At 42.8% G+C, this 22,905-nt stretch overlaps 1 protein-coding gene across 10 annotated transcripts in view; it reads left to right on the plus strand.

Moving 5' to 3' along the window:
* Positions 1-1,424: 1,424 nt before the first annotated feature.
* Positions 1,425-22,905, plus strand: part of arvcfb (ARVCF delta catenin family member b) — a 162,658-nt gene continuing 141,177 nt past the window's right edge. For 9 of the 10 annotated variants that reach the window (XM_080852721.1, XM_080852728.1, XM_080852725.1 and 6 more), the window contains exon 1: positions 1,425-2,095. The gene's annotated coding sequence lies outside the window, so the exon portion shown is untranslated. Of the gene's footprint in view, positions 2,096-14,579; positions 14,656-22,905 lie in introns of those variants that run through there. The other variant, XM_080852724.1, reaches the window with a different exon arrangement.

Below are 22,905 nucleotides of genomic sequence, written 5' to 3' on the forward strand. Positions count from 1 at the left end.
ATGAATTCTACCATGAACAAAGAGGAGAAGAACACTGCAGATCAGTGTCCAAACGTTTTAAGGCTGCATTGCAGAACAGGGCTTTTCTACCTAATCCTAATGTACAGCGGTTTAAAACTTATGCATGTAGAATATTGTAGTTTTTATTAGCCATTTTAATAAACAAATAGCCACTTGAGCCTTTACACATTACACAAGTGTTTGCAATGAAAATTGGGAAATCAAAAGTAGCTACCTTTGTAAACCAGAAAATGGTGATGACTTGGGGTTGAATACTTTTGCAAGCCACAGGCCACTGCCAAATGTCTAGACCTAACAGACAGACAGTGATCAGTTAAAGAACTGGAAGATTACCAAGCTGCATTTTAACTTAACAAGGTGTGACATGTAGCAACAGGGTATAGTGGCACAATTCAAATTGAAGGTTCTTATCCAGAGTTTGTTTTTGTTGGGCTGTTCAGATTAATATTTCATTATGCCTTATACTGTTATGAACAGATCACATGCTCCTAACCTGTCTCACTTTCACCAAAGAAAAACTCCCGTCAAGTCATACAGGAAAACAGAAGCTGGAAGTGTGACTACAGACAGCTATGTTGATAATTTGGCAGAATCACATGTGAATTGGATTTGCAGTACCATAAATGTCTTAAATCAAAATGGATCAAATTAAGAATAAATGTGATTTAGATGTGTTTGCAGTTAGCCTGCAATGCCTGCCTATTGCTTCTAGCCCAGTTTTGCTGGGATTATAAACTGAATATGTCTGGTCCCAGCCTGCAATCACAATAAATCTGTCACATTTGTGGGGGAAACAAATGTCTGATTCTGGCAACATCTGGAGATGTAAAATGAAAATAAAATGTATTGTCTTCATCTGATATTTGTATAAATAAAGTTTTTTCTACATCATGCTTGTCACATCTAGATGTGTTTTACTCTGCACAATTTTTTTTTTTAATGGGTTAGCCTACTTCCTAAATATACACTGCATATCAAAGACATAAATTGTGCATCATACAAATTCTCCACCTTTCTTAAGGATTCCTTGGCAATTCTATCGGCAAAGTTCATCACAGAAATAGAGAGGCACTGAGATGCGCCACCTCACTTCAATCCGACAAAACACGATTTCAACTGTTTCCTTTTTTGCTTGATCTAACATCAATGTGAAATCTACTAAACAAACTACCGCTGCAATTCTCTTATGATTGACAGCGTTTTAACCAATGATATGACTAATACTCGCCTATTCTTGATTGATAATAAAAACTAACCAATCAGGGATAACTACATTTTGTTCCTCGAAGGTTGCCCTGTAACAGTGGGTGGGATAAAACTTGCATTCCCTGTGATAGGCTGGCTGTCGTGTGTGTTGTTTCAGCGGTTGTAAAGCTGCGCTGAGAGTGATCTCGACAATTAGAGTAGGCGCGTTAAAGAAAAAAACTATAAGAAGACTTCTTGAAAATAATTCTTTGGGAGTCCTTTGCACCTCTAGCTAAGGATTTCACTATTTAAGTTAAAGGCAAGGGTATTTTTTCGAAAAGAGGCTAGGGTATTGCTTCGTGGTCCGCAGTTGGGAGATCCGAATACACCTGACCTATCTATCTACCTAACGTTACCCCAGCAGCGGTTGCCACTGTCTTTATTTGAAGCTGTTGGAGTGAAATAACGTTATCAACTTGAAGAAAACAGACACGGATTAAACATTTTTCTCTTCGACAGTAACTTCATTATATACTTGCAGATTTTTGAGAAATTATCTAATAAAACAGTTTCAGCGTGAATATCTACAATGGCTTTTTTGTTACGGAATATCACACTCCCTAACGGACAATAGCACGGTGCTTCTTGGGATTCTGGTAACCTTAACTTGGCAATATTTATTTTGCATGTAATAATATTCTCGCGGATCTAACAGACATTCTGATTCTGCGTTCCTGAAAGCAATTCTTGCCGAAGAAATAAATCCCACTGCGGTGAAGTATCCAAACAGCACTGAAGAACCATCCGGTGATAGCCTGTGTGGCAAGTTTACGCAGCTCTCCATACGCGTGGTCTCCCAACTCACACCCCCAGGCAAGGAGAGAAAACGGTAGGTTTATAGATATCGATGTGTTATATGAATTTTATTTGTTCAGTCAGGAGAAGGTGATGATGTTTTGTAGATATTAGTCTATGGAGGGAGTGTAGGCTTCCACTAAGACGCCGCACGTCTTTGAGGGGGACTGATTGAGGGAATTGGCATGTCAGCGTGAAGCCATGAATTTGATGTCAAGAAATGAATTTGATAAACGAGCTTTTATCTTGTTGTTGTACAGGCTGCTGAAGAATCATGAATTAGTAATATGATTGCCTTCACGGAAATGCGTCAGCTTTCAAATTTGATGTTGTGTACATTATAAATGGACTGCCGTACTACCACTGACTGTGTGTGTAATATAGCTGATAGTGTGCTAATATAAGACAATGGTTAGGCTATGCAAAGTCTCTAATTACGTGTATGCCAGTCTCTGAAAGTCTGCACACCACTGGAAGTGCTAGCATCATATCTCACCATACTATAAATATCTGTTGCGACAGTAGGCTACATGATTATTTACAACATGTTTTACTGGGTTTTGTCTTTTATGTGTGATTACAACTACAGGAGTGGAATTGGGGTATTTAAAGTAGCTACATTGGTAGCCTGTTACAAAGCTATTCTTTCGAATGCATAAATGTAGATAAGTATTTTGTTTGCTTTTGTGTGTGGAAAATACCATAATTAAACACTTGGCTCTCTTTATAATCTGATCAGTTTTTGCCAAAGATGTCTTTATGTGAATGGTGAACACTGTGATTTCTGTAGATTGTTTTTTAAATGTTGAATATGTGCAGTAGTTTGCATTTCAGGAAGCATAAGTCAAAGTCCCTACCAGGGAGAGATGTAAAATGTAGACATGAATCTGTCCCATGCACTGTAGACGCAAGTGGGGTGTTATATTCACTTTTCATGACTGCTGCATGAAAAAATAGATGCAGTGCGATTGGCATGCATATTCAGTGTACTATGAATGAATATAAATAGCTGCAGCGATCTGTCACAAGGTCATGCTCTGGGAGGCTGCTGGCTCAACTTGTGCTTCAGTGACAGTTTTCCCTCATGGAAACACAGACAGTGTGATCCTCTAGAGTGTGCTGCATATTAGATCTTACAAAGGATTTTGAAAAGGTGGGAGAGTTTGGGACTTTACATTGTGTTTAAGCACATGCAGCACTGTCAGTGCAGTTTACCTATTCTCCTGCATCTAAATTTAGAATAGACATTAAATCTATTAAGCGATATAACCACAAGTTAAAGCTAGTAATGCGTTGCAGTCTTGAGAAATACACTGTTATGGATGCCAAGATGGTGTTTTTTTGACAGAATGTGTGTCACAGGAATAGAATGTAAGTAGTAATTAACAGTCAAATTAACATTAGTTTTCTCATCTAAAAGGCTGCACTTTACGTTATGGACATAGGGTAGTATTATCTCCCAAAGAACCATACTGAAGTGTTTAAGATGACTAAGTCACAATATTCAATTAGCACACTTACAGGGCCTCACACAAATTATAAATGCGTTAAGCTCCAGCAAGGACATATCTTTGTTTGGGCTTCCAATTATTCCCAATAAAGAGTTGCTGACAGAACTTGGAGGAACAGTATTGAAATCTGGAGCAAGACTACACTGAAATGAACTATTGGAAATCCAGACCATGAGATGGTCTATAATGACTCAGCGAGGGCTCTTTTTCATGTCCTTATTTATATTGGTTAGCGTGGTCATTGATACGATTTTGATTCATTTAAGCTCTTTAGGGCATGCAAGGTGTCACATGATGGGTCAGCATGAAATGTTGATTGACTAAATGGGTTTACATGAATGTGTTAACATGAAAACAGGAACCTATGATTTAATGATGATGGCTAACCAGGCAGGCCTATTAGAGCAGAGACAGCCTGTGTGGCAGGGGGCAGGGGTTAATCTCTAAATCAAAAGGCTGCTGATTAGGATGGGTGATTTACAGTTGTCTATGGTACCTGTCACTCAAGCCTGGGATAGCCAAAGGATACCCAAATCCTCAGATGGATAGTCAATCATTCCAGCTATAATAGGTTGATTATATTATTGATATTACTGGTGGTGCTACTTGCATTCTGAAGTGTCAGATTTTGATAACTTGTTGCACATGCTTACTGGTAAACTGTGATTAATAGCAAATTAATTAGGTAACCGCATTCTAACTTTTGTTATGTGATTGACAGAAAGAAATGCGCTTAGTCTTTCCTGTGATCAGAAACCACGTCCTCCGACCTTTAGTAATAAGCAATAGGTTTTTCTGTTATGATTCATCATTTTCATATCACATTTGAATATATGACGGCTCTGTGAATTCCAAGACCATCAGTAGCAGTATGTAGGCTATTTGCATCTCCTTCGTGCATTCAATGAATCCCTGGAAATGTGAGGCGCAGTCCCAGGGGAATGTTGATCCCTCAGATACGTCCATGAGCCAAGCTCATATGTTAATGAAGCTCTCTAATGATGCCAACATCTACACACTCATGCCATTTGTTCCTGCCTCGTCCTCATTTGTGTACATAATCCTGTCACAAATGTAGATCGTGATTTAGGCTGGAAGCACACACACACACACACACACACACACACACACACACACACACACACACACACACACACACACACAGCAGCAGTACAAAGTGCATTTAGAAAAGTGCAGTGCATTTCAGGGGCCCGCTCAGGTGGCTCACCTTGCTGATCTCTTGTTAGATACGGATTACGGGAATATTGTTAAATCTCACATTTGTGCCGCATCGGGGTGGAGTATCATCCATTTTTGCGTGACAAGTAATCGCGCAGTCCCGCTGTGACACACTTTACCTCAGGAGCAAGCACGCTCATGACAGCCATGACGTGTGTGTGTGTGTTGATAACCTTCCGAGTGGGATTGATAAGCAACGTGTAGGGTTGTGAGAGGTGTTTGTTGTGTTGGTAGCACCCGGTAGTGTGCTGGCATGGGCAGAGAGGTGGCGCAGCGGAGGCTTAATGAGTCTTTCTACCCATGGCACCTGTTCGAGTGGCACCAACCACTCTAAGTCTCAAGCCTGTTTGGTATGCGCTGGAATTCCCCACTGAACATCGCCTACTCTGCCTGGCCTGGCTCATGGCACAGTGCTTTAATTCTTTCTCAACACAGCGGCTAGAAGGGTCGAAATCCAGGTTTACAGGGTAGTGCAAGGTAAATTCTTAACCAACTCACCAGCATACATGTAAAAATATGTGGGGGGTTCCAATGTCTGTCTACAATTCCATTTGTCATAGCATATGTTATTTTGGGTACATTTAATTTAGTTAGTTGTCAGAAGTTGTCAAATTTTGTCAAATTACATATTTGTGTTTGCATTTTCCAGAAGTGACAGACATAACTAGAATAAATAGTGCATGACTTGATTGGCAGTATTAGGTTCTGCTGATTGAATCTAAACATTTAGATGGTTTTGAAAAGTGTTTATTTTTGCTTTCTATTGGATTTGCTTGATATCACTACAAATGACCACTTCTGAAAGGCCTTGTGCATATAGGAGCATCTTCTTGTGACAGCATTTGCATTTTGTGGTAATTAATTCTACATCTAACATCTTCCTCTCTTCTCTTCTCCTTTCCTCTCCTCATTTCTTGATCATTTTGTTCTTTGCTATTTGGATCACTGCTTTGAATATGGCAGTGTGAACAATGTAAACGTTTGTTACTTTGAACACAAACACAGACCGGCATGGGCACATACACTACTATACCTTCACCCCGCACATCAGCAGAGGTCTCTGACGCTGGAGCAGCCCACAGTTGAAACCCCCTCTGAGGGGCTCCGTAGATTGGTTTTGACTGTTAAGAAAGGGGTTTGATGAGCTTAGGGATCAGCATATTGCATATGCTGCTCTGCACTCGGAATCTCTGCTGCCACGAGGCGCCCATGATCTGCTCAAATGTGATTATATTTAAGAAATTCATGGATTATCCGTCCATCCACAGTAGCGTAGCTTAGGAAATCTAAATCTGGGCAAATTTTTGGAAGTTAATCTGTGTGGTTGTGGAAGGCATGCATTTTGGGAAGGTCCTTCAATAGTCCTTTATTCCAGAATCCATTATTCATTAAAAAATACATTGATAAATAAAGGATCGACAATTGTATGGCACATCTTGCCTAGGTTTGTCTTCAAGTGCAGTAGCCTCAACTAAACATATACTGTGGCCTTGCCTTTTGAGTCGTATGTTTTAGGGCTGCAGCAGCATCTAGGCTAGGCGAATCGCTTGCTTTTTGTCTCCCTTTTTCTGTGCCAGTGCCTCTCCCGATATTTCACTGTTGATATGGGCAGTGCATTCTCTCACACTAGGCTTTGGTTCATTTTTTCAGTGTTTTTCCACAGGCTGACCTGAAATGACTGCCAAAGTACTGATTTTTTTTAAACAAGATTTTGCAGCATCGCCTCTCCCTTCTCCGTGGACCCTGGCACGGTTATTAAAACAACAGGCTGCCAGTGTGCAGTGACATCTGACTGGAGGTTAAGCTGTTCGCTTTTGTCTCCCCCGATGCAAGCCAAATGGGATGCTCTGCATAAAGGCAGCACAATTAAAAGCCCAAATCCCTTTGCTTTTTTCACAAAGGAGGGAAAAAATGGGCCAGAAAAAAAAGGAAAGAAATATCCCTCTTTTTCCTCATTTGATCTCCCCGACCCTTACCTTGGAATGACAGCAGCTGTAAGCGTGAGACAATCGGAGGCTCTGTGTGGTCTCTGCCCTCTCCCCCCGCAGGCACCCTTGCAGTTTTTATTAGAAGCCTTAACACTACAAACTCCATCTTCTGATCCTGCTTATAAAATTAATGAAAAATCAATGTGTCTGTTCATTTATTTATTTGTTTGTTTATTAATGTCGAATGATAATTTAATCATATGTTTATTTAGTGCTGTACATGGGGCTGAACTTCTTGTTATCTTTTCTTCTCTTTGAGGATTAGTTGGTAAAATGCAGGAGTAAAGTTTTGGCGGACATGACTGATGCGTCGCCGTCGTCGCCATCCAATGAGCACTATATTTCAGAGTAACACATTTCCATTATCTGTGCAGCATTTTAGGAAGGATGGATTATCGATGTTTTCGCTTACTTCACCCCACCATTTCCTCATCCCTTTCTTCATTCCATTCCAGCCCCTGGCAGGAAGGGGGAGATAAAGAAAGCCACAAGAAAGAGTAGTAGCCGCAGCAGCTGCAGAGATAAGACTTGCTCACAAATATCCCCCCATCTCATGGGTATCTGTTGTGTGTCTGTTACCCCCAGCCCTCCATCCAACCCAACCCCACCCCAGCCCGCCAGCCCACCTCGGATCTGAGCACTCACTAAGAGCATTCTCTCTTCCTGGGCATCCCTGCTCTCTGTTTGGCTTTGAGCTGTCTGCATTGGGGGAATCGGGGGTGGGCGGGGGCTGTGTAGCATGTCTGATCCCACAGGTAACAGTCTGTGATTGCTCTGTATAATTCATCCTTCCTGTGCCCAGTTTGCAGGCGTGTACGAAAAACCATTCCTCGTGCCTCTTGAGTCGCCATCCTGCTGGATAGGTAGAGCGTACACACATGGGGATTACCACCCAGACTTGATTATGTGGAAGGATAAGAGCTGCTTAATTGTAATCACTAGGCCATCCTGTGAGTATATGTGTGTGTGTGTGTGTGTGTGTGTGTGTGTGTGTGTGTGTGTGTGTGTGTGTGTGTGTGTGTGTGCGTCTGTCTGTTTGTATAAGTGTGTGGTTGAGGAATGACACTGAAACTGGAGAACACATCTTCGCCACCTGCACAGCTGCTGTCAGGGGATCCTGCAGTCTGCCATGATGGCAAGTTCAGGAATGAAGCGCTCACCTCTACTGTTTTCCTGCCAAAAACAGCCCTGCATGTACCTGAACATTCAGGCTAGCAAGCAAATGATGGCATTGAGGAAAAGTAATTTGTTATTGTGTGAATGAGCCAAGGTTTAGTGCAGCTGTTTGCATCTTTTGTTGGCTTATCGCCAAATTTTTTTTTGTATTTCCCTTTGCAACAGGGGGAGCTCTTTGATTGTGTATCAGGCTCTTCTTTAGCATTAGCTCCTCCCCTTAAATTGTCATCCATCACGCCGCTATTTTGGGAGTTCATGCCTCTTATGCCAGATATCCAAAAGCAGGATGATGCAAACTTTGTGTAACGCGCCACCACTGGCAGTCTTTTCTCACAACATTGTTTTGATCGCCTTTATTTGGAGATGCAGCTTTTGTATATAAGCGTGTGTCTTTCTTCAAGGAACAAGCCTTGCTGGTGTCACAGGAAGGGTTTCATGTTGGTGCCAGCTACGATGACCTCGCACGAAATGTCATAGACACAAACTCCACCCTGTTTAAATAGTTTGCTTGCAATGGTATGCAAGATTGAATGTAGAAAAAGTGGTTGTTTGGTTAGCCTGTGGCGACAGCTATCAAGTTAATGTGGTGTGCAGACAGTGTGTCATGGCGGACAGACCATGTATGTTGTAGTTATTATTTTGCTGTAATGGTTTGGCTTGTTTACACTGATGGCAGAATCCATTGATCCTTGATGCCATGAGAGATTTGGGTGTCACAGGAAAAGCTCCATACGGTGCTGTTTGTTCAGCACTAATGGTTTCCCCCCCGGGCTGCTGCTGTGAGAGAAGCTAGTGCTTCAACACAGAGCTCCATACATTTTGTGTCGCTAGCCCTCCCCTGTTAGCTGTGTGCTGAGGCAGTGGAGAGTTGGGGGGGGTAGGGGGGGGCTGTGGGAAAGTGCTGTCCTAATGAACCCTCTCCAAAGTCGGGGGCGAGCGTGGCCCTGGGCCTCTGGGGAGAGGGGCTTGATCTCTGCTCTGTCCACACTAAGGACAGCTTCAGTTTGGGCTCTTTCAGAGGAGCTGTTGGTTACTTCTTCCCTCTTTTTTTCTTTTTTTAAACAGACAGGAAGAAAACAGTCGCGTCAGGAGGATCCATTTAAAAAAAAAAAATGTCCTGAGCCTTGTGTGTGTGTTTGTTTATGGAGGTAAGTCAAGGGTAGAGGCTATCTCAGGGCTCCCGCTGACTTTCTCGTCTTTAATTAGGAACCACGACCCAGCAACTTCCTCCTGTTCACCCCACCCATCCCCACCTCCACTGGCACTATTGAAATTATCTTCAGTCGTAGTGTTTTGCCCGTTCTCCTCTGTATTTGATGCTATTATTCACAGATAAATTGCCTTTTGAAAACTTCTTTTAATTAGATGTGCGCAGGAAGCGCCTGACTGTTTTGCATAGTTGTGCTCTCTCCAAGTCAGGTCTTCCCATTCCAGAGCGGCGGGGGATTAGGAGAGCTCAGAACACTGTGTTTTTGAATGCATTTCAAAAGCTGGCTCTTCAAAACGCACTTGGAAAAAAAAATTATAATGAGCTTTAGACCAGGAGTAGTCTGTGTGCGCTTGCGTTCTCCATTATGCAAGCGCCGAATAAAAACCCTGCAAGTCCCGAGAAAATAATAGGCCACTGTACACGCAAGCTGTGGTAAATAAAATAATACAAAATAAATTGAATTAATTGAACGGATTGCCTTGCAGTGGATTGAACCCCCACTAAGTCGCCCATAAGTCGGCTCCTCGTGAGGGGTCAGACCGCAGCACACTCCCCTGAAATCACCAGCCCAGGGTGCTTGTGTTTGAGTGCATTAAGCAACCCTTCAAGCTGAAGATAAACAGATAAACAACTGATGCGGTAGAGTCCCAACAAAGTACTCATTACAAGCAAAGGTCCTAATCTGAAGCCCCTTATCTGTATGCGCACAGAGAAGTAGAAACAACATATTTACCCATGAGGCAGCTCTTGTTCCTGTTTTGAGCTTATTTTGGATGCAGGTTCATGCTCCTGCTCTGGGTTTCCTACATGAAGGCCACAGTAATTAGCATGTGAAGCTTCTTTTATCTTAAAACAAGGGCCATGTTCTCAGAGAAGCAGCACAATTAGGAACAAATGCTGGACATTATGAGTTTATTCCCTCGTCTTGTGTTTTATTTGCTACAACGAGTATAGGGAGCAGATGGTCAGTCTCAGTTGCCATAGTGTGGATTCCCCCTTGTAAATCTACTGAATTTCTGTTGGATTCTTCCAAATATAATTGGATAGCTGCCCATTTCAGACTGATAATGAACAGGAAGACTAGCGTTATCCTAGGGCTGGGTGATGGAGACCAAAAATCATATCCCAGTATTTTTAGGATAGTTTTGATACACAAATGAATCAGTATTTTTTTTATGAAGTGGGCTAAGTTTTTAGTTGTAAGTCAAAGCCACATGTGAGCAAGCACTGTTATGTAAAAAGATTGTGGTCAAAATAAAATGGGTTTCCTTTCCTGTCTGAACATATACAGATGCAAGACATGTAAATGAAGAATTATATAAACTAAATAGCCTGAGAGTGTTCCTTCAGTTGCTTTAAACAACAAAAACAGACTGGTTAAAATAATGTATGGTTACAGCAGGTACTCCTGAACTGACACCAGTACAATTCTAGGACATTGCTGCTGATTCCTTGGCAAATAGAACTTTAAAGTTTCAGGTATTGCGTAGCATAACTTGCTGACTTCAATTAAGTTTCCATTACGTTAAATGACTGGACTACTTGCGGAATTATATGAAAGATGTGAAATAGAAGCACAAAACCCGTTACCAATGGCAGCGGTAAACGTTGAGGTGGCTCATTCAAATCAATGGAACTTTTAGCAACAATTGAGGAGCCGTATAATAAAACTTCATATCAAGTGGCATGAAATCGATTGGCGGGCCGGGGCGGGGAGAAGGCAGGTGATGCCGTCATTGACCTCAGCCAACTTAGCCTGCTCAGCCACGGTCAGCACAGCTACAGCCTACTCAACTGGAAGCTGCATGGGCCAATTTGATTGTTTTGGCACTTTATAAATACATTTTGAAATGAATTGAATTGAACATTAGCTTGGGTTTCCGGAAGAAATGGGGGAAACATTCAACTATATCGGTGTAAACGGTATTGTCTCATTCTATATCTCATTTGAAAAATGTATTGGTATACCTCATAAAGTCGATAAACTAACCAGTCCCACCTCATCCTCATATCAATTGAGCTTTCTTTTAGTCAGACTCCATAGAGGAGTCCTCGAGCACTGAACAGGCTATTACTTCCTTTATAGGAAAAAGGGCTCAAGTGTCCCGGACACTGAGCTCAAGGCATTGAAAACATTGTGTATCCAATGTGTCAGGCAGGCACACCCTGATGGTGTGATGGTGTACAAAGTTTTATGTAGAGGTCAAGCAGCATCAGTTAATAAAGACACACTTGATGTGGCAAAACATTCTCTCTCTCATTCTCTCCTTTTTCCCCCACTTAAACACTGGCGTGGAATGAAAGGGCGGCTATGTGCTGCAGAATGCGGTGGTGGATGTGCCAGCTCTATTATCAATGCTGCTCTATGTGTGGGAGGCTTCCGTGGCTGACCAGGCCAGGCTTCTCCACGCTCTTTCCCCAGTCTTGGGTGTGAAAGGCAGGGGCCTTGATCAGCTGAGTTTGAATGGAGGTGGGCGTTAGTGAGCTGTCACATCTGCTGTCTCGCATAAACGTTTTTTTTCCTCCGTTTTTTTGCCACGCGGCCCAAACCTGGAAAATGTGAAGTAGGGTTATTAGAGCGTGCTTCATGCTGTGTGTGTGTTTGTGTGTGTGTGTGTGTGTGTGTGTGTGTGTGTGTGTGTGTGTGTGTGTGTGTGTGTGTGTGTGTGTGTGTGTGTGTGTGTGTGTGTGTGTGTGTGTGTGTGGAGATGGAATGGAGAGAGCCATGAAATCAGATCTGCTGTGCCAGCGCCCACAGCCTGCACACACTCACACATGTACACAACCCCCCCCCCATACAAACTCATGCACACACACACAGACTCACACACGTTTGCAGATGCACACGTTGGCATTCCATCAACGGTAGCTTTGCAGAGGCATCTGGATAGCCTAGTCTTCACCCAGGAGACACCCCTTTAAGCTGTTTTATGTCTAGTCGCAGAATATCTGCAGCATTCACTGAGCAAAATATTCTACCTGGACTCTACACATGAATATGTATGGCCTCAACCCTGTGAATGTTTACAATGAAAAGTCAGCACAGATCATACCTGATCTGCCCCTACTCAAGGTTATTCCCTGTCTTGTGTGTGGCCAATTTAATGCTATGTGAATTGCTCATCGTGTTATCAAAACAGTACAGTGTGTCAATATGTGTACTGTTTAAGCACTGTTCTGTAAGAAAATTCTGGACAGTGTATATTAGCAGTAGTAAACAAACTTAACAGTAACTACTAATGTTCAGTACTACACATTAGCATGAACATTTTGTTTCTGCTTTAAACCATTTGGCTGTTTTGAAATCGTAGCATTAGCAGGAGAACAGCCCATGGATGGAATGGAGGAATAGATTCAGTGGAAGGGATGCTACTCTGACCATATGCCTTTATATTATTCAGGGACATTTTTGCGAATTTCACTGGAAAATCGATGGCTCTCAGGTAGCAGTCATTAAAGCAACACTTCCATTGTTATTATGGCTTGGATTCAAACATTTTGACATGATGCCCTCTCTCCGTTGATTTATTATTGTATCTGTCAGTTAAGCAACGACTTCCATCACTCAGCCTACTGCTGTCCCATTTACTGATAAGGCCTACAGGATTGGCTGCAGAGCGTTTTATTTCCCTTCTGAAACCGATGAAGCACACTCTTGAGTTATGGCCACTGTCCTCCTCAAATGGCCTCCTAATTGCCGTACTCGTCTGGGTATAATTCAGCCCACTTTTGGTGCGAGCCGTCACTGAAAGACATTGGCCCAATCCCACAGTCATCCGTTAGAGTGGTAATTGCAGTATGGGCCAGGTCTTGTGCTCTTGCTCTCTCTCTCTCTCCCTCTCTCGTTAATTGTTTAATGGGTAAAAACAAAAGGCACCCATGGTGTCCTGAGAGCCTCCAAATGGGGAGACAATGTGTTCCACTCCACCATAACGGCACTCTTGGATCTCATGCTGCAGAGAGAGGAAGAGCAGGAGAGAGTGTGAGAGAGAAAAAAAAAGAGGGAGAACATTTGGAAGAGGGAGATGGAGAAAGAACAGCTAGAGCTAGACCTGACCCAGGGCTGATTTGGTCTGCACTCCTCTAAGAATCTCCTTCTGCACAAATGGAGGGGATTTTAGAAACAGAGTCATTCAGCAAGAGGTGTTATGATTAAGTTAGCTGGGTTGTTTTTAGAGCCAGTGGTGAGCCAGTGGTTTGGGTGGTGAGAGTAGCATGCAAGCTGGATAGGAGACTCACTGAAGCAGCAGCAACAGCCCCAGCAGGATACCCTCTCATATCGCCACCACAGGGGGAGGGAGGTAAGGAGGAAGAGCTGAAGAAGAGAGAGAGAGGGAAGGAAGGAAGGAAAGAGGGAGGTGTGCGATGTACAGACAGAAAGGGAGAGGTGGGGGTGGTGTCATGAGAGCAGGGATGCATTTCATCATTCAGAGAGAGTGAATGTCGGGGGGGTTGACAACTCTTTAAGGGGCTTTGGAGGATGGGTAGGGGGTGTCACTGGGTGGGGGAGGTGTCTGAGGAGGGATTGCATGGATGGAAAATCAAGGGCGATCCTTTGTGGAGGAAGCCACCTGACCAGTAATGGAGACGCTGTACTACACTTGATAACTTAACTCCTCTAATTCATGCTTAATGCATGCACACTTGTGCTCTTGTTGCTCACGTATCCTGTACATGCCTCTCAAAACATGTTTGCCTTATACATTTTTTACACAGTAGTTTGTAAGAATGTGACACACACACACAAACAAACACACCAAAAATACTCCTACCTACTACAATGAATCATATCCGTGAGTCTGATGGTATCATCATTTTATGAATGGACCATGTCTGAGAAATGGGACAGGAATACTATCACACTGGACAAATAGGACACGCATGGAGAGGGCTTTGTCAGTGTGTGGGGGTTGGCCTGTGTCTAATGAAATAGTGGATTTTCAGTGCTATGGGAAATTGACAGCCGGGAGTCTTTTTTTTTCTCTGTCGTGATCATAACCCATGGCACATTGCTCAGTGGACCCCACTGAAGAATCGTGTGAGGTGCTGCCTTGAAGTTTCTCCATTGCTGCAGCGTGTTGGAATAAAAATTCACAGTAAGTGCACCCAGCACTCTCTGTAAGAAAGACTTTGGCTGGCAGGAAGTAGAATGCATGACTCCAAAATGTGCTCCAAATGATATGGTTTTATATTTTACACCCCAAATGAGAGGTAAATTGTTGGGGAAGTAACAAATCCTCTTTATCTGAAACATGCACCTGTTTTGGCTTCAGACAGGCTGATTCTCGGCTTCAAGGGCAGCTCTGCTAAGCCTGTTCTTTGTGTCGTTCATTTGTTTCTGTGGTTCGCCAATGTGATCTGAGATCATCAAACACCTCCCTTAGATCGGATGGCATTCGCCCGCTTGCTGTGATTTGATATCATACATCTGGAGGAAGTTGAGGGAGTTGAACATGGAAGATTGAAGCCGGTAAATGTATTCTGCTTACTCACGATGAGCACAGTAGCTTACTGTTCTATATGAACAAATGCATATTTTTTTTGAGAGTGAGCTGATGCTATATTTAAAATACTCATACGAATATTGCCTGTTAATTCTAAACATTTATTTGCTCTACTGTGCTCTACTCAACCCTTTGCAATTGACCCCTTAACAAACCATTCAAAAAGCTTAAATTATGTTATTTTTAAAAGAACAATCCAAAGAAATCACACTCATAAGATATGTAACATTTGATTAAACATTGATATGCAGGAAATGGATCAGGTAAACAATTCAACTTCATGATAAGTTGAGCGACCTCAATTATTTTTGTTGGTAATGATCACACTGCAGACAGGACCAGAGGGAAGAAAATGCAGCCCTGCAATGACGTTAGAGAGTGAGCAGGCAAGACAGGGCTGCTTCATTGAAACATCAGGTTCTTATGTTTGTCTTAAGCAACTTGTACAAGGTGAAAGGTTGTTGCGCTTTTAGTTTTTTTGTCCTTGATGGTTACCACCCCGATTAGGTTCACGTACAGTATCTCAAGCCTCCTGCTCCCCCAGAGACTCAAAAGGGTGTTTCACCTCGAACAAAGCAACTGCCATTCTTCCTGTATGCAGCCTCTCAAAGGGGAAATCATCCCTGTTCAGAATTTAAATGTATCCTTCCCTACACTTGAGGAAGCCCTGTGAAGCAGATCCGCTCCATTTCAATCTGGTTTTACCAGTTGTGGGGAAGTGTTTTGACATGGAGGCTGTTTCCTGAGAAAAACATTTGGCAGGACAAAAAAAGCGAAAAGATTCATGTTTATGCCTCTGCTGATGCGCTCTAAATGTCGTACTCAGACGCCGAGATCACGTCAAGTGTGTTATGAGGCGGATGGTTATTAGGATTGACGAGTGCATATAAACTCCAAGGCATCTGGTCAGATTGTCACTGACACTGAAAACAGACACTTGGTTCATCCTCTACTAAAATAAATGCTTATAAGTGGACAGTTAGCAGAGTGCACAATGCCATCACATTCAATCCTCAACAGCAGTTATTTTTCTCATAGTAATGAATTTGCTTGAAATGATTTAGAACTGCCAAAAAAAAGGGAAGCCAAAAGCCTGCTTGGATACCATGGGGGATCAGGTTTAGTTGACCCTCATTGCCTGACGGACATAACACATTACAGGATCTGCGAGGAGATTACCTTGGTGAGTGGCCTGGCACTCTCTGTGGCCAGATAATGAAGAGCTTACACTGGAAGGGGCCGCAACTGGAAAGCCAGAGTCTGGGCTGGGGTTCATTTTCCATAATGGACACAACTGTCTCCCCTGTTCCACCCTCAATTCCTCTAGACCCTCCAGCCCAATCTGGGCTTTGGGGCATCAGCCCCTGGCATCCTAGACGCTCAGCAACATTTCCAACAGCTGGTCATGTCAGCAAGATGTAGGAAGATTAAAGAGACCCCCCGCCGCCCCCGACCCTAACACCCCACCTCCAATCCTGCAAGCCTCTTCTTGTGATCCGTTCTTCCAAAAGCACTAGAAGTCTCCCAGAAAAAGATGAATTGCTTTAATACTATTTTGGAGGTCATTCCATGTGAAATTAACAGAGTGCTTCCGACTGATCATTTTGGATTTGCTTCATACTTTGTTAATAGTGTTATGTACTTCACAACTAGGGTACAAGACTTTAAAAAGAGGATGTGGCCCTCATATACATAAATGGCTGTTTTGAGGCATATATTATTATTCTGCTTGTGTATCAACATAATTTGCAATGGTTCAATAACTATCTTCTGGAAGCACATCTTTGGCACCATATTCCATTGGAGTAATGATAAATTGTACTGAAGACTGTCACAATGGATTATGTAAAAAATCACAGAAGCAACCTAACTTTAAAGTAATCATTGAAGCCAGTGCACATGGCCAATGGACTTCTAGGTCTGCTGCTGACATCAGCTAGTAAACAGGTCTTAGCAAGTATGCAACAGCAGAGTAGCAGGGCTCTTCTGCCATCAGCAATGATATTTGACTGGCTAGTGGAACCACACAACTTTGTGCTTCTAGAAGATGTATAAATTATATTATTGAATATAATATTTATGTTTATTCACAGGTTTAAACGATTTCTGGTAGAATCTATCTATCTTTATATATATTTAATCTCATTGTACTCTCGGCACCATTGAAAATGAGGATCTTATTCTTTAATGTGTATTCCGACGCTTAAATAAATAAATAAATCAATATACAAAGCCGTTTCATGTATAGTAAAACATGGAATGTTTGCTACATTAATAAATATAGTTTGGTTCAGGTACCATCTTCATATTTTGTGCACTTAGTAACTAAAACATGCCATTTCCAGTGGTAGGATTTTTTGTTAATTTTCAATGCCTCATAAATCATAAATTCTGATTTATTTTCAGACATGCACCTAGTTACTAAGGTACTATAACATGGGTTTTTAAACTGTATGATGTGGTTTAGATGTAGAAGATATGGAATTGCTTATGGAGTGAGGTGTTTAATTTCGAATCGGCGTTCTTTATTGGTGTTGTCCATTGTTAATTCCCCCCCTCACGTATGTCATTGTCAGACATCAGTAGCACTCTTGCACACTTCTATGCCAAGTTGATAGTGTTTGTCATCATAAAGTACATGTCAGTCTTATGTACTGTAGTGGGAAGCCTTTTGACCTCAAACATGAAAACTAAAAAGTGTCATCATGTGCTTAACGAAGCGCAATCCCACAGGGAAACCCGTCAGCTCTCCTCATCCTTCACTGATTTATATGAACTGTAATTATGAATGCCATACCCCAGATTGGAAAAAGCTGTGGACGTAACTAGCAACATCACCAGGGGGACTCATACAGCTAGTAAATCAGTTTGAAAATACATTTAGTGCGTAGAAGGAGCTATGGACTGCCATTACATTTTCTCCTCCGTTTACCTAGCGTAGTGTGATTATCATTCTGTACAGGACAGATCAAAGCGTTGTGGACTGCCCCATGGTGCATTGCTGTAATTGAGCTCCTATATGCAAAGCTTGACACAAGAAAATATGCTTTATGCGGAGTGCCAGCCTGGCAATAAAACATGGTTGATGGGCTATAAATTGAGGTTATGTAACAATGTAAGCAAGGCAATGGGTGGTTTGGACGAGTGTTTGTTTCATCCAGTCAAGCACCTTATGTGCTCAAACTATATTTTACTCAAATAGTACACACTGTCACAAATGTCATTTGTTCTTCTGCATGTGATATTATTTGTAGCCTTAGAGTCTGCCGGTGAAAAGCACTGGCTTGTTTCCTTTCTGTATCATAGGGTTGCTGTGTTGTGCTGTGCTGTCTTAATTTTTCTTCAGTTCATTGCTGGAACATGGCTGCTGGCTTATGGGGATTCTGTTCCGCCTCTGCCTCATTGTTCTGTGGGGATGTAACCTAGAATGCATGACCTTCCCCTCCTCTTTTGAACACAAGGGCTGGATTAAGAGTCAGATGACTGTATCTGAGGCGCTGGAGGTTTCAATCTTCTTACCTCTCTGCCGGGTATTTAGGTTGGCAGAGCACGTGGGTATTACTGTACAAAAAAGAAATGATTCTTCCGTGCCCAGTGTGACAAAAAAACAAGTAGCCATATTGTATGTATGAGCGTTTTGATATGTGTTTGATATGTATATGTATACATATACATAAATGTGTGTGTGTGTGTGTGTCTCTTTTTGGTTATTTATCAGATTTTCTTTTTATTCAGAGCATGTAGTGTGCAGTGAAGCCATACATTCTTTAACTACCAGTGGTGTTAAATAAACCTCAGTGTTTAATCATACCATGGCAACTCGCATCTTACCATGGCAACTCACCCGTATACATTTGTGCGTGTATGTGTGTGTCTTGGAGCTGGCTCACCTCTTTCTATATAAAGCCAATCACCCTGCTAAACCATCTATCCTACATGTGGCTCATACTGCAGCCCTGCCCTCTAGACGATGCTGAGCTTTTTGCCTTGTTCTTTACTTTCCATTTCTCTGGCTGTTTTCTGCGTAATCTCAACTCATCCGCCATAGCCCACCCCAGCCTCCCTGACTGGCCTGGCCTTCTGCTGGATGACCCCCCCTGGATGACCCCCCCTGGCCCCTCAGCCTTCATCACTCTGAGTGCAGGCAGCCATTAGTGCTTATTACGCTGCACTAAGATAAGCCCACTCCCATCTGCTGCGGGGACTAATTACATGGCACTTCTCATACCTATTCAACCTGCTTTGGGCTCCCCCTTTTGTGTTGTTGGAATGATAATTTATCTGTGGTTTATTGTTAATAATGGGTGATTTAATTTGTTAGGGATTAAATCATTTACACGCTTGTCATTTATATTATATGCATGTACAGTGCTGCAAGAATTTTTTTCACCGGTGATGGTGTCAGAGCTTTCAGAGAGATGTGTTTTTACTGCACCTGTGGTTCAGTATATGATTGTGCACATATTCCAGCTCAAGATAAACAAACACTTTTCAGAGTATGATTATTTTTTAGGGAGTTTAAAAAAAATACAAATATGACATGCATGCTACTCACGTATTATTGTACCTAAACTTAACTTTGCAGAATTCAAATAAATAAATGTAAATGTTCAAAGATATCACTGCATATGAACCCCAAAAGTGCCTTAATCTCCTGGGGTCTTAAGACTCCATGACCGACATCCTCTCTTCCCCCATTAGACAGTTTAGCCCCAATATTAAGCCAATTTAAGTAGTCATGGCTCTAATCTGGGCAAACTGATAGATTAACACTTAAAAAAAGGTATCTGAACCTCTAGCAGACTGGCTTTACATGAATTCCAAAGTATCCCAGAGAAGCTCTTCATTAGAAAACCACTTCCTGTAGATCACAGGGCAACCCTTCAACTACCAATCCCCCTTCCCACCACACCACCACACCACCCCTACCCAACCCCATCTGAAGCATATGGGGTTGCATCATGTCTCTGAGGTTACTAAGGGACTGAGAAATTATCATTAGTGTATCTCTCTGTGTCTTTGATTTCCAAAATATTGCATAAGAAAGTTCTAGAAAGATCTCTGAGAATAAAAAGTAGGGTGATGTTTTTGGGTGTATCATCTGTCGCGCATTAAGAGATGGAAGAGAAAAATCTCAGTAATCAAAATTATACCCAAGGGAGTCTTCAATGCTCGACAGTTGAGTACCAAAATCTCAATTTTGTAGAGCGCCAGCTCAAACGTTTCAGTCTGAACTCCAGCATGTATTTACCTCCACCAAGGAGGGTTGCTTTTCCGTTCCATTTGTTTGTTTGTTTGTCTGTTTGTTTGTTTGTCAGCTGATTTTCATGAAACTTGGTGGAGGGGTGGGGCATGGGAGGAACCCATCACATTTTGGAGCCGTTCCACATCAAGGGGCAGTTCCAGGAATTTGTTTTTCACTTTCTTTAACATTGCAAGATTGGGCATTTAGCCATGGCGGAGGTCTGTGCACTTTGAGTGTCCTTCTGGTTTTAATTTGGGTTTAATTTCACTTGCGTTCCTTCAGAGCCCCTCGTTTTCCCTATCAGTCGAGAGACAAGAGCCACTACTGGAGACTCAACACCCTGAGCTTGCCATGCTCGCATGAGTAACTGAGGTGGTTTTGTGTGTGTGTGTGTGTGTGTGTGTTTGTTTTATCCATGTGTGTTTGTATGTATGTCTCTGTGTGTGTGTGTGTGTTTTATCCATATGCGTGTGTGTGTTTCATCCATGTGTGTGTGTTTTGTGTGTGTGTGTGTGTGTGTGTGTTTCGTTCATGTGTGTGTTTCTGTTTCATCTGTGTGTGTGTGTGTGTGTGTGCTTGTGAAGCAGGCTCTGTGAACACTGACATGGCTCAGTCCGGATGTGCAAAGCCTCAGTGAACACTCTTGACATCTCTCTGATTTCAGGGTGTAAAGAGAGTCAGGAATCCGTATTTTGAGTTTGTGTGTGTGTGTGTTTACGTGTGCACGTCTATGTGTCAGAGAGGCCATGATAGGGAGATTAATCGGGTTACTTAAAAGAGTGAATTCTAGTCAGTAGGGAGACATGTTTTCGTCAGTGTATGTGTTGAAATACATTCACACAACATGGTCCACCACAACATTACTCTCCAGTCAGTACTGGTCTTCAAAGTACAGCCTGTTCACCAGTCTCTGCCTCTGATGGACTTCCACTCAATCTGCTCTACAGCCATGGATATTTTTGTTCACCCTTCCCTCTTTTCCAGATATAAATAGAAGCACTGCATTGATCTCCCTTCTTCTGCCCCACCCTTTTCAACCACAGACCCTATTTGTGGGTCGAATTTGACCGCCTAGATTTTATGGAAATGATGTAACCTCTGGTCAGGATAATACCGCTCCATGTTTGGCCATTTACATAATTGCAGGCCAAACGCAGCCCTAATCTTTAACTTTGTTGTAATATTATGCACAGACAAAGGGGTCTGCGAAGCTACGGTATTGCTGTTGACCTGAACAGGCCCGACTGTGTTTACTCACTCACTGTGTGTTCCTTAAGCTGCAGTATGCCAGGCATGAAGAATTAAGAGCGTCGTCAGACACAGACGTAAGTAGATTACCCCCCTGTCATTAAGGTGCCCCTGACATCTGAGAGGGGTTATTTCAATACACAGCCAACATGTCTGGAAAAAAAGTGTAGCATGAGATGAGATGGCATGAATGCTTTTCGGGCCTGCATACCCAATGTCCAACGGGTCCCCTGTACGGAGAGTGGGATCATTTTCTCTGGTTCCAGTGAGTCAGATGGTTGACATTTTGTTTGTGTTGACTCAATGGCCCGAACCCTTTGTTGCTCCCCATGCTGGTCACCGTGAGCTACATCTTTGTTTTTCCTTTCCGGTAATGATTCACACAGATGTATATGTATGCAGAAGCACGCTCTCATATATGCACATGCATATGCATACACCGCCATGCACATAAATGTGTGTGCATACACATACACATATACTTTAACGTTCCCGAGTGTGCATGCACATACACATGCCGTTTAGCCTTGGCCGCTCTCAGATGCTGGCTTTTGCCAGAAAGAGGTCAGACCTTAGCTGCACAGTTTGGCCCCTCTGTTTCTCTCTCTGTGCAGGGCAGCACGTCCCCCTCCTGGCACTCTCTCTCTCTCTCTCTCTCTCTCTCTGCAGGCCAGCACGTCCACCTCCTGGAGTGTAAATCCAGTTCAAAGGGCATTTCATGCTGAGTGGTCATCATTTATTACTTCAGCAGCACTATCTCTCTCCCTCTTTCCTTCTCTATTTCTCTCTCTCTTTGCAAATCCACCAGCGCAGAGAAATAAACAAACAACACACAACTCTCACAAGATTCGAGCAGGGAGGCGTGTATCCAAGGCGTCAATAACCCCACATGGGTTCTTTAAGTTTCGGGTGTTTAAGCGGGCTGTGGGGTGGGGTGGGTGATGCGAACTGTAAATGATGCGCTTTGACAGCCACCACATGTGCGTTGTGATGAGCGGCAGAGGATGGCGAGCTGGAGGCGTCTAGAAAGGAGGCTTTCTTCTAGGAGGAGGAGGAGGAGGGCGGCTGCTTTGTCACCTGGCTCCCGGGCATTAGCCACCTGGACTTCCAGTGCACTCCGTCTGGACACGGACACTTTTGAACCCTGAAGCGTTCCTGGCATTTTAAACGTTGTAATAAAATCAGTTTATAATGCTTCACTATCACAACACTTGTACTCTTTTTTTAGCCTCTGAATAAATTCTTCTTTTAGAGCAGGTCTTTAGTACTACTTACGACCATTAGCGGTTCTTTTTTTCTTCTTGCATGATAGACATAAATGTCATACCTCTTCAATAAGGACAAATATTAATGTCACGTCTCATGGCCCTCATTGAAAGGCTGAGAGAGAGACATATCTTCATCCTTCCTTGGCCAGCTCCGCAAAGATAGGTCACTAGTTTCCTAGGTTATCACCTAGCGAAAGGCCACCAATTAATACTTGTCATGGCAGAACATTTTAGTTTTCAGTGGGCCTATAGCCTATTAAATAATGATCCATTATCCTTTGTTTCTTCAGAGCTGTGGCTGGCTAATCTGATGCAGCTTCTTATAGATAGCCTCCCCACCCCACCCCCCACCCCCTTTCTCTGTTTCCTTATCGGCGGCTCCTTTTATCTGCCTAAGAAGCATCTGACATTTAGAATATGGAATATGGTGGCAATGAAGCTGTGGTGGGTCCTCT

This window comes from Sprattus sprattus, assembly GCF_963457725.1.
Source record: "Sprattus sprattus genome assembly, chromosome: 15".
Lineage (NCBI taxonomy): Eukaryota > Metazoa > Chordata > Actinopteri > Clupeiformes > Clupeidae > Sprattus > Sprattus sprattus.